The sequence below is a fragment of the Aptenodytes forsteri genome, unplaced genomic scaffold (assembly GCF_000699145.1).
Source record: "Aptenodytes forsteri isolate BGI_AS27 unplaced genomic scaffold, ASM69914v1 Scaffold282, whole genome shotgun sequence".
Taxonomy (NCBI): domain Eukaryota; kingdom Metazoa; phylum Chordata; class Aves; order Sphenisciformes; family Spheniscidae; genus Aptenodytes; species Aptenodytes forsteri.
In genome coordinates, this window is record NW_008794089.1 from 2,710,579 (window position 1) to 2,719,281 (window position 8,703).

The 8,703-nt window shown below is 41.4% G+C and overlaps 1 protein-coding gene across 1 annotated transcript in view; it reads right to left on the reverse strand.

Annotated features, from left to right (window-relative positions):
- The window catches only part of TPK1 (thiamin pyrophosphokinase 1), a 220,759-nt gene extending 220,014 nt beyond the window's left edge, over positions 1 to 745 (reverse strand). The window contains exon 1 of the mRNA XM_019470914.1: positions 741 to 745. The gene's annotated coding sequence lies outside the window, so the exon portion shown is untranslated. The remainder of the gene's footprint in view (positions 1 to 740) is intronic.
- Between the last annotated feature and the right edge of the window lie 7,958 nt (positions 746 to 8,703).

Here is an 8,703-nt window from a genome sequence, read left to right on the forward strand (position 1 = left end):
ATGGGGGGGGGCGGGGGGGGGACACACGAGAGAGAGAGGGAACAAGAGAGACCCTGGTGCTTTCATTTATGTTGTACACAGGTAAAACTGAGTATTATCAAGTCACAGTTCAACCTATCAATAGTCCCCCGACAGAGAAAAAGAGTTTCAGAAATTTAGTGTAACAGCTAGCTTTCCTGTCTCAAACATTTGATGATGTTGCTCTTTAGCAAACTAAAATCAATAGCTGTGAACCACAGAAGTATGTTAAACTTTCCTTTATGCGATTAATTCTTCCTGTAGCCAACCCTACTCTTAACTTCTACAGTTTTGAAAGGCTTACCTGAGGGGGCATAGATTAGTATTTGCTTTAAGCCATTACTTTGAGAGGCTTCTGTACACAGCTGGTCCTCACGCCCTGAGAAGGTCTCTGATTTCAGTGAAGCCACCTGTGCTGAGCAGAGCTCTACTCTTCAAGTATCAGGATGCAAACCATACTCACCACTCTGTCCAAATACAAGGTACCCATAACAGTTTGAGCCCTAATGCTATGTATCTTTGCTCTTTCTGTCTTCACGGTCTGTCTCGGTCCCTAATCGCTCCCTCTTTGCCATTTCATCTATTCCAGCTTCCAGATGCACACATCACCTCATCAACTCATGGTGACACAAATACCCTCTGTCAGCCTCACTCTTCCTCCCACATGCACCAAAAACCTCATCTCCTCTCCTTCACCTACTGTCTCCGTTCTGCCCCACTACTGCTCCCCAGCCCCACTGCCTCCTATTTCAGGGTCTGATTTATGAACCACACAATTATTTTACTTTACTTAAAATTTAGCAATTGTGAGAGCAAAGCAGAAAGCGTAACCAGAAGAGCATGGACTTTCTGGGGTTTTGTACAAACATATTCAGAAAACAAAGAAAAGAGGACAGGTTCTCATAAAATAAGCAAGAATAAAAGGGGAGCGGTCCTGCTATTTCTCTCAATACACAACAACCTCATGCACTGTCCTGTCACTCTACCAAGGATGAGACCGCCGAGCCGTTCCCGTGCCAGCAGTCTCTCAAAGCCCAAATCACACTCCGGGCAGGCACAGGATGGAGGTAAACAGGCCCATGGGGAGGGTGGTCTGTGCCTGGGGAGCTGCAGAGACAGCACTGCTACCACTTTCTCGGTCTGAAGGGCTTTCAAGGCACTGGAAAGTAGGGAACTGTGCACTACCTTCCGCCTGGTGCAAAGATGCTGCCTCCTTCCAGCAGCAGACAAGGGTGACAGTGAGAAGTCACCGCTGACCCTACACGCCCCCACCACCACAAACCAAGGAGAAAGCCTTTGCTGGGGGAAGATACACCTGCCCCCAAGGAGGTACCCATCTGGTTTCAAGAGTAAAGAATGGGGACAGATAGGAAATTGAATTATACCTTTTTTGCTTCCCAGGCATGAGTGGCACATTTCCTCACACATAATGAAAATAACAAGCAGTGTTTAAAGAAACATTTACCTTCCCTGAGACAGCTTATTTCACCAGGGCATTCCCAGTCTCTCCTCTTCTAAAGAGGAATGATACCACCCATTCGACAACAAAATGATGCAATATGCATTTGGAGGGGAAAAAAAAAACCCAAACAAAAAAGACAACCACCAAACCACCGTTCTGTTAAAAATAAGAATGCTAAGAAAGAAATGCTTGTATAAGAAGAGATAATTAACAGTAGCTGTACAGAAAAATAAATTAAAAAAAAAAACCAAATAATTAAAGCAGACATTTAAATTATTGTTGCAGCCTGTAAGAGACCTGCTGCAAACTTTAATAATATTGTTTGGAACATCAGTCATTTTGCTCTTGCTGCAATTCATTTTTGATAATGCAATAGTAACATCTCAGGAATGATATTAAGTTTCTACTTTGTATTAAAGTAGAATTGTATTAGCATAGTACAGTATATGTATCCCTGCTGGGATTACTTTCATGCTGGAAAAAACAATGTTATTTTTCTATTACTGAAATAAGTTATCTGTTTTGACAGTGGAAAATATATTTCACTGAACTATAAACTAACAAAATCTGTCATCTAAGAGGATATCACTAAAGTTTCTCTTCTGGTATACTTTCAATTCCTAGCCAGCAGCAATTCTGCTAATTTTTTTGCACAAATTCATTTGATTTGTGGCATACCTGTGAGCCCATACACTAAAGTTAGCATGTCCAGTCCAATTACTCTTCCTCAATCCTTGACCAAACTATTGGGAAATCTGCCTGAGGAAAGAACAAAAGATTGCGACTGACAGATCTATGTCTTTCTGAACAGAACTCAAGCATCCCCCTTCCAGGATCTCTCTTGATCCAGTCTCTGCCTTTGACTACCTGCACCCCAAGAGAGTGACCCCCAAAGCAGCCTGGGGGGAGGGAGAAATGGGGAATCAGATTTTGTTTACATTCAAACACACCTGTACTCTACTGACAACCTTTTCCAAAGCACTCAGTCTCATCCTAACTTTTGTTTTTCAGTTTAAGTAGGGGGATAACTGGTCTCCATTCACCCTTCACACTGGTGAGTTACACTGAACCTTCCCCAGCTGGCCTTAATCCATCAATTTCTTGTCAGGGCATGGAAGAAATGAGCTCTAACAGGGATTTAAAAGGGGGAGAGCGGAAGAGAGGAGAGTCACCCTATCCGATAAACTTTGCCTCTGGTACAAGCTGCAAACGGTTCCAGATATGAATTAGGGAGGTTATCAGAGACAGGCCTGGAATCAAGCCCCCCACTAATGGATCAAGACCATGATTAGCAAATACTGGTACTTCGGCAAAGTCCAGGTTTTAGCCACATAATTACTTCAGTTCAAACCAAAGCGTACATTTCCAAACATACATCCTAATTTGCCATCACTGAATGATGTGTAATTTACAGTGCATTTCGTATCAGTTCTGAAGCTGACCAATAGAATTCCTCATGCTGAAGCCATGTCACACCGCAGAGTAAAGGAGCTTTGATAAAAAGAGATTAAGTTACCATATAGGTGGTGCAAAAAGCAGCGTGGGTATCAAGTTTGGGACTGGCTCATTTACACCATGTGTGTTCCAACTGCTGGCCTGAGGGGCATTTTCTTTCTTTAGCAATAACAGCAGATTCAGGAACCAGATAGGGAACTTTAATATATTCTAGAAAAGCTACTAGCAATCAATTGTGATGCAGAAAATTACACCTTTGAGCGAACAACTAGCTTTCTGTCAAGTCTGCCCGTGGCAGCAGGTGTCGCTGTAAGGCAGAGGTATGGCAATTAGTAAATTATTGGGACACAGACAAGAGCAGAAGCAGGCAAAGATGCTTTGTGGTACGTGGTAAGAACATGGAAATTCTTGACAGCTGGTAGCTATGTACATTTTTTGTGCTAAGTGTTTTGGTTGCAAACATGATCAAACAGCAGATTGCTAGTATACACCTGCTTAAAAAAAAGTATGGAAACTCTTACTATTGAGGTAACAGCTTGCACAACGGCATTCATTATGTGTAGTTTTCCATTTACTTACTGAGTGCTCAGTCCTCTTCCACATATGAAAGAGTTTACTGCTATTCAGTGCAAACAGAACTCCATGCAGCACCCAGTTAAGCACCTCTGGAGCAAGGCTCATCGTTGATTCCTCTGAGAACAGCTGGGAACTACCCAAATGGTGCCTCTAAGTTCTTGCAGTGGGCCTTTTAGGGCTAAACTAATACCTAAATTTCTGTCACTCTAGTGTCCAGTCATCCCAAGTTATGGATATTGCATCTTCTAGGGAGCTGTGTCAGCTGGGTTACATCCAGCACAAAACAACGGCCAGAAAGCCTCTTTGTTCTGTTCTTCACTTGTGTGCCATTTCAGCCGGAGGCTGGTATTAAGGAACATCATATTTGACCTGCTTCGGGTCCTTTAGGATTCTGTAACTTGTTTCCTTCCACACTGCCTGGAAATTGCAGAGGCTGATGTCTCCCTGAGAGGAGAAGGGTTTTTTCAGGAGGGTTTTCAGCCTACTGTCAAGGAGTCTCTCCCTTCTACTCCTTCATGCCCGAAATATTAGCCTTCAGTTACCACTGACGCAAAAAAGACATTTTCTGCTACAGCATTGAGCCATTTTACAAAGAAACTGCCAAAGAAATTAAGAACTAGTCTTCTACTATAAAGGCTGACAAGGCAAGGGGAGTATTTTAAATAATGACAAGGCTAGAAAAATGCTAACTTATAGTCCAGAGACTTCTAGAACAATGGTGCCATGATTTACTTAGATGGAAAAGAGGGCTGTTCCTGCTTAAGAACAGATCCTACAAGGTCTTGACTTGCCCTAATGGCTATAAGCCAAGGACAGAAAAGTCAGTGCTCTTACCACCACTACCAAAAACTACTACTAGAGGTGCTCATTTAGTTTAAAAAATAAAAAGAACACTTACAAAGCAGATTTACATTATAGTAAGAAAAAGTTGTGCAGAGACTTGAAATGGGCACTGGGGCAAACCCTGAATGTGCTGAGTACCTGCACTGCCTGCAGCCAGAGAGAAGATGCAGATAAGTAGAACTGCTGAGCAAACTCTGAGCAAAGAGGGTTTCTGCTGGACAGTGTCCTGTCATTGCCTGGAAGGAGCAAGGTAAAATTGCTTCTCATCAAGGAATCCCCTTAAAGCTGCAGGTAGAGCATATTTGATTTTTTGGTGTTTCTTTAACCAGTAGAAACCATTTCCACAGCAAAGGTTTTATGCTGGCCTCTCTGAAGGACACTCATAGTTTTCCTGTGGGGAGAAGTATAAGAACTTGGAACGTGAACACACAAAGTCACTCCTCCCCCAGCGAGGCACTGAGCTACTATTCCACACCACCACCAGAGTTGATACCACCATGCCATGGTGGTAGTTAATGACAGAAACACATAGCGAACTGTCAGCTAAGGGCAGCTGGGTTTTCCCTGCTTCCTCTTCCCATTTTCTAAACATCTAACTGAGCTGAACCTGCTTTCTTCTTCCAGCATCGAAACCCCAAGCTCTCCTCAATACACTTGTAGCAGCCCATTCGCCCTTGCACAGGGACTTCCCCAAAGCCACAGCAGATTCGGCTTCTGAACAAGCAGGGCGGTTAAACAAGTGCATCGGGGCACTGCGAGGCATCAGGCAAGCAAGGTACCTTACTACATCTTTTCCTCTTGTCAAGCGTCAGTCTTTTTTTTTTTTTTTTTTTTTTAAATTTAATATGAACAGGACTAGGCCTAAGAGTTTTTGTGCTTACAGTGACTGGCACACTGTAGGCCCTCTCCAGGCACTACCGTAATAAAAACAAAGACAGATGAAGCAGAGAGAAAATGGATAACATAATAGCTACAAAACACACAACACCCACTGGAAGCAACCTGTAGGTTGCTGCTGCCGGTCCCTAATGTAGCGGCTCTCTCTTACTTATGTCTGTACAATATCTAATAAAATACAACCTCTGGGGAAAAAACTCATCATCTCCTTCTGTTCCTCTATGTGTGCAAGACCTCTTCTCATTTACCAGCTCAGCAAAGACCCTGAGCTGTGATCTGCTGTAATCAGAAAAAAAGGTGCCAAGATTCTGTACTTTGCTGTGGACTGGACCCAGCCTCCCGTGATTGTGACTGATCAGCTAGGCAAGAGGTGACAGGCTCGGTGGTCCACTCCTGCCATAGTTTTCCCCAGGAGTACTTGGTCTGTGACCCCAGGAAGGTTTGCAGCCACAGCAGGGGTGGGCTCAGGCAAAGCAGTAACAGCCGGAGCCCTGCAGACAATGCTCAGGCTTGGGGAACCGGACATTTCACTGCTACATCCATCTTACGAGGCAGAAGTCAAGCCCAAACTATGAAAATGCAGCCTGAACCAAGGGAGACAGGACAGCAGCTTATATACCCGCACTGTGAAGCAGCTTTAGAGGAGGAAAGAAAATCCTGCAGACCACAGTCAGGAAAGAACAAGGTTGTAAAAGGTTTCACTTCACAGAAAGCTTAACATCAAGTTAGTGATTATAGTCCGAACAGGCACCAATTTTATTTAAAATTTGGATTTTGACTGTCGTCATTTTTTAAAAGAGATGATAGAATTGTATGGCCTGTTAAAATTTTATTCTCCTTGGATTTCAGTAATGGGCTTCTGTATACATAGCAGGAATGTATTGCTTGCAATATACCTTTGAAGTATATTTTAACAGGGAAATCTGTTTTGAAAAGATATTTAGTAGTAAAATCAGAAACCATTTTCAAACTGAATGCTTCTGTTTCAAAAGGCATGTCTTCTTAAAGAAATGTTTGTGGTAATGTAGGGAAATTAAATCACAATGTAAGAAAAAAAAAAGGAGAGTATGTGTGTCATGAGAAAGAAAGGATCACTCCTCAAAATGTTCAATATAATCAGTACACTTGAAATATTTCTGTTGCTTAGCATATTAAAGCATATTAAATTTCCACCTAGGTTTTTTTCCTGTATTTACTATTGTGTGGCAACATTAAACCCATCTTTTTATTAGTTTTGTAATTTTAAAATATTTTTATTCTCCCCTTTTGTCTAGTTGCATGGACTGTTTTAAAAACAGTTAAAGTTCTAAGCTATCAAACAGCAAAGCAGCCCTAAAAGCAGAACTAGATTTTGTTACTGCAGTTACCATAATAGCAGAAGTGTGCCTTGTGGGTGACCGACTACGCCAGTTTTGGCTTTGGATATCCCAGCCAAAACCAGCACACTGAGGGACCTTTAACGTTCCTGTGACATGGTTCATAGAAGCTTGGCCCATGCCCCAACCTGACTGGAGCTCCATAATAAAGTGAGCAGTGCTGTGTTAAATGTAATTCTCCTACGAGTAAGTTGTGTCAAGTTTCCAAGGTGTCCTACCATTAGAACCGAAAAGTTTCAGCTTCGGCTGATGTGAATCCACACAGCTACAGCTGTTTAAAATCCCACTGCGGAGAGCCACACATGCACTGTTCGTTCATACTGTACGCCGTCAGCCCTCAATTTTGAGCCATCTGTTATCACACCAAAATCCAAAGTAGTTTTATCAAAGAGAGCATGCTCAAACCAACAGTGAAAAGACAGCTGAAAAGTCCATAAACATGTATCTCCAAGATACCTGCCAAGCCTGAAAAGCCATGTTAATAAAATTCAGAAGGGCAAGCAAGGTGCAAGAGGCTACTGAACCATAATTTCTCTGTTTTCACCAAATCATCTTAAAACATACATAAAAAAAAGATCTTTCATCTCAACTCTATTTGTGGGAGTACATCATCTGTACCAAAAAGCTGCTATGCCCTTGACGATACGAAGATCAAAGTGTGGTCTTTAGTGTCATCCATGTTATCTTCTTTAGTGAGGCCTTTATGTTATAACTGATCTCAGTTGAACATAAATTTCATCTGCGCCTTCTGCACACATTCTCTAGTCTTCCCAGCAAGCATATACTCCTCTTACTCAGTATTAACTCAAATCAAATGCTTTTCTTGCAGAACTCTTGAATTTGGTGTCATAAGTAGGCTACATAAATGGCCTCATGAGCCAGAAGTCAAGAAGCACCAGAAATCACTGCTTCAGAACAAGAATTTTGAGATATTACAGATCGAGACATTTCTTTTCAGTCTTTAAACCACATTATAATGATACTGCACCTCAGGTTCAGGAGAGTTGGGTAAGTAAAATACTTTTAAAAAAGCAAGTTATTATAACATTGAAAGCGATTAGAAAATAAAAATATCTCTTCTAAATTTTCTTAGAGAAACTTTCCTTTGCTTTTCAACTTAAACTGAGCAATGAAAAACAGACTAAAGGATACATTTAGTATATTTTCAGTGCAAAGCTAAACAATAATATCTGGGAAACAGCCAGAATCAAACTTTAACCAAAATTTCCAATTTCTTCTGAGAAGCTAAGCTATAGAGCTTTTTATTTGGACCAAGTCACAGGATGTGATTGGATAAAGGAGGAGCCAAATTCATCTGTTCCCACCTCCTCCCCATTTAAACACAAATATGTTACAAGCCTCAAATTATCCACGTGTAAACCCTATTGTACTTCTAGTTTCCACAGGGATGTCTCTGAATCTCCCTTTCTACTCTCTAATATTCAGCTCACCTTGAATCTCTCTTGCAAAGCTACTGTTAATGTGGAAGGAAAATACATATTTAAATCCTTCTCCTACTAATCAAATCTGAATAAATAAAAAGGCATCATTTAATCATTAGTCTGAACCAAGAATGACAGTAATACAGACACAGAGGAAGTCTAAGTAAATAATTTTATTTTTGTTTGGGGCTTTTTTCCCCCCTCTAACTTAAGGGTGACCATTAAACTCCACTTTCCTCTGCCATTTGAGAGTTATGTGGTAATCCCAAACACATGAAAATAAATTGTTTACTCCACCTCCTCCTCCTCCATGCTCTCTGCATTTATGGTGATTGTAATTTTGCTACCCGTAAAGAGTGACGGAGAATGCAGACCAAATGCAGCAAAGTCAGCATTAACTAACAAAAGGAAATCTCATCACAGAAAGAAAAAGTTATCAGCAAACTTAAAACCCGTCTGAAATTAACACAGAAATCCACTTCCCAACAGCCCTGTGGTACATTCAAAGCAAATTCCCTCAAGGAATGCTCAACTTAGGAAAGGGGACGCGGGAAGAAGCGGGGAGAAATAAGTGAAGTGGGAGAAGCTCTGTGTGCACATTAATATACATAAATTTTTCTTATTAGCATAGTCA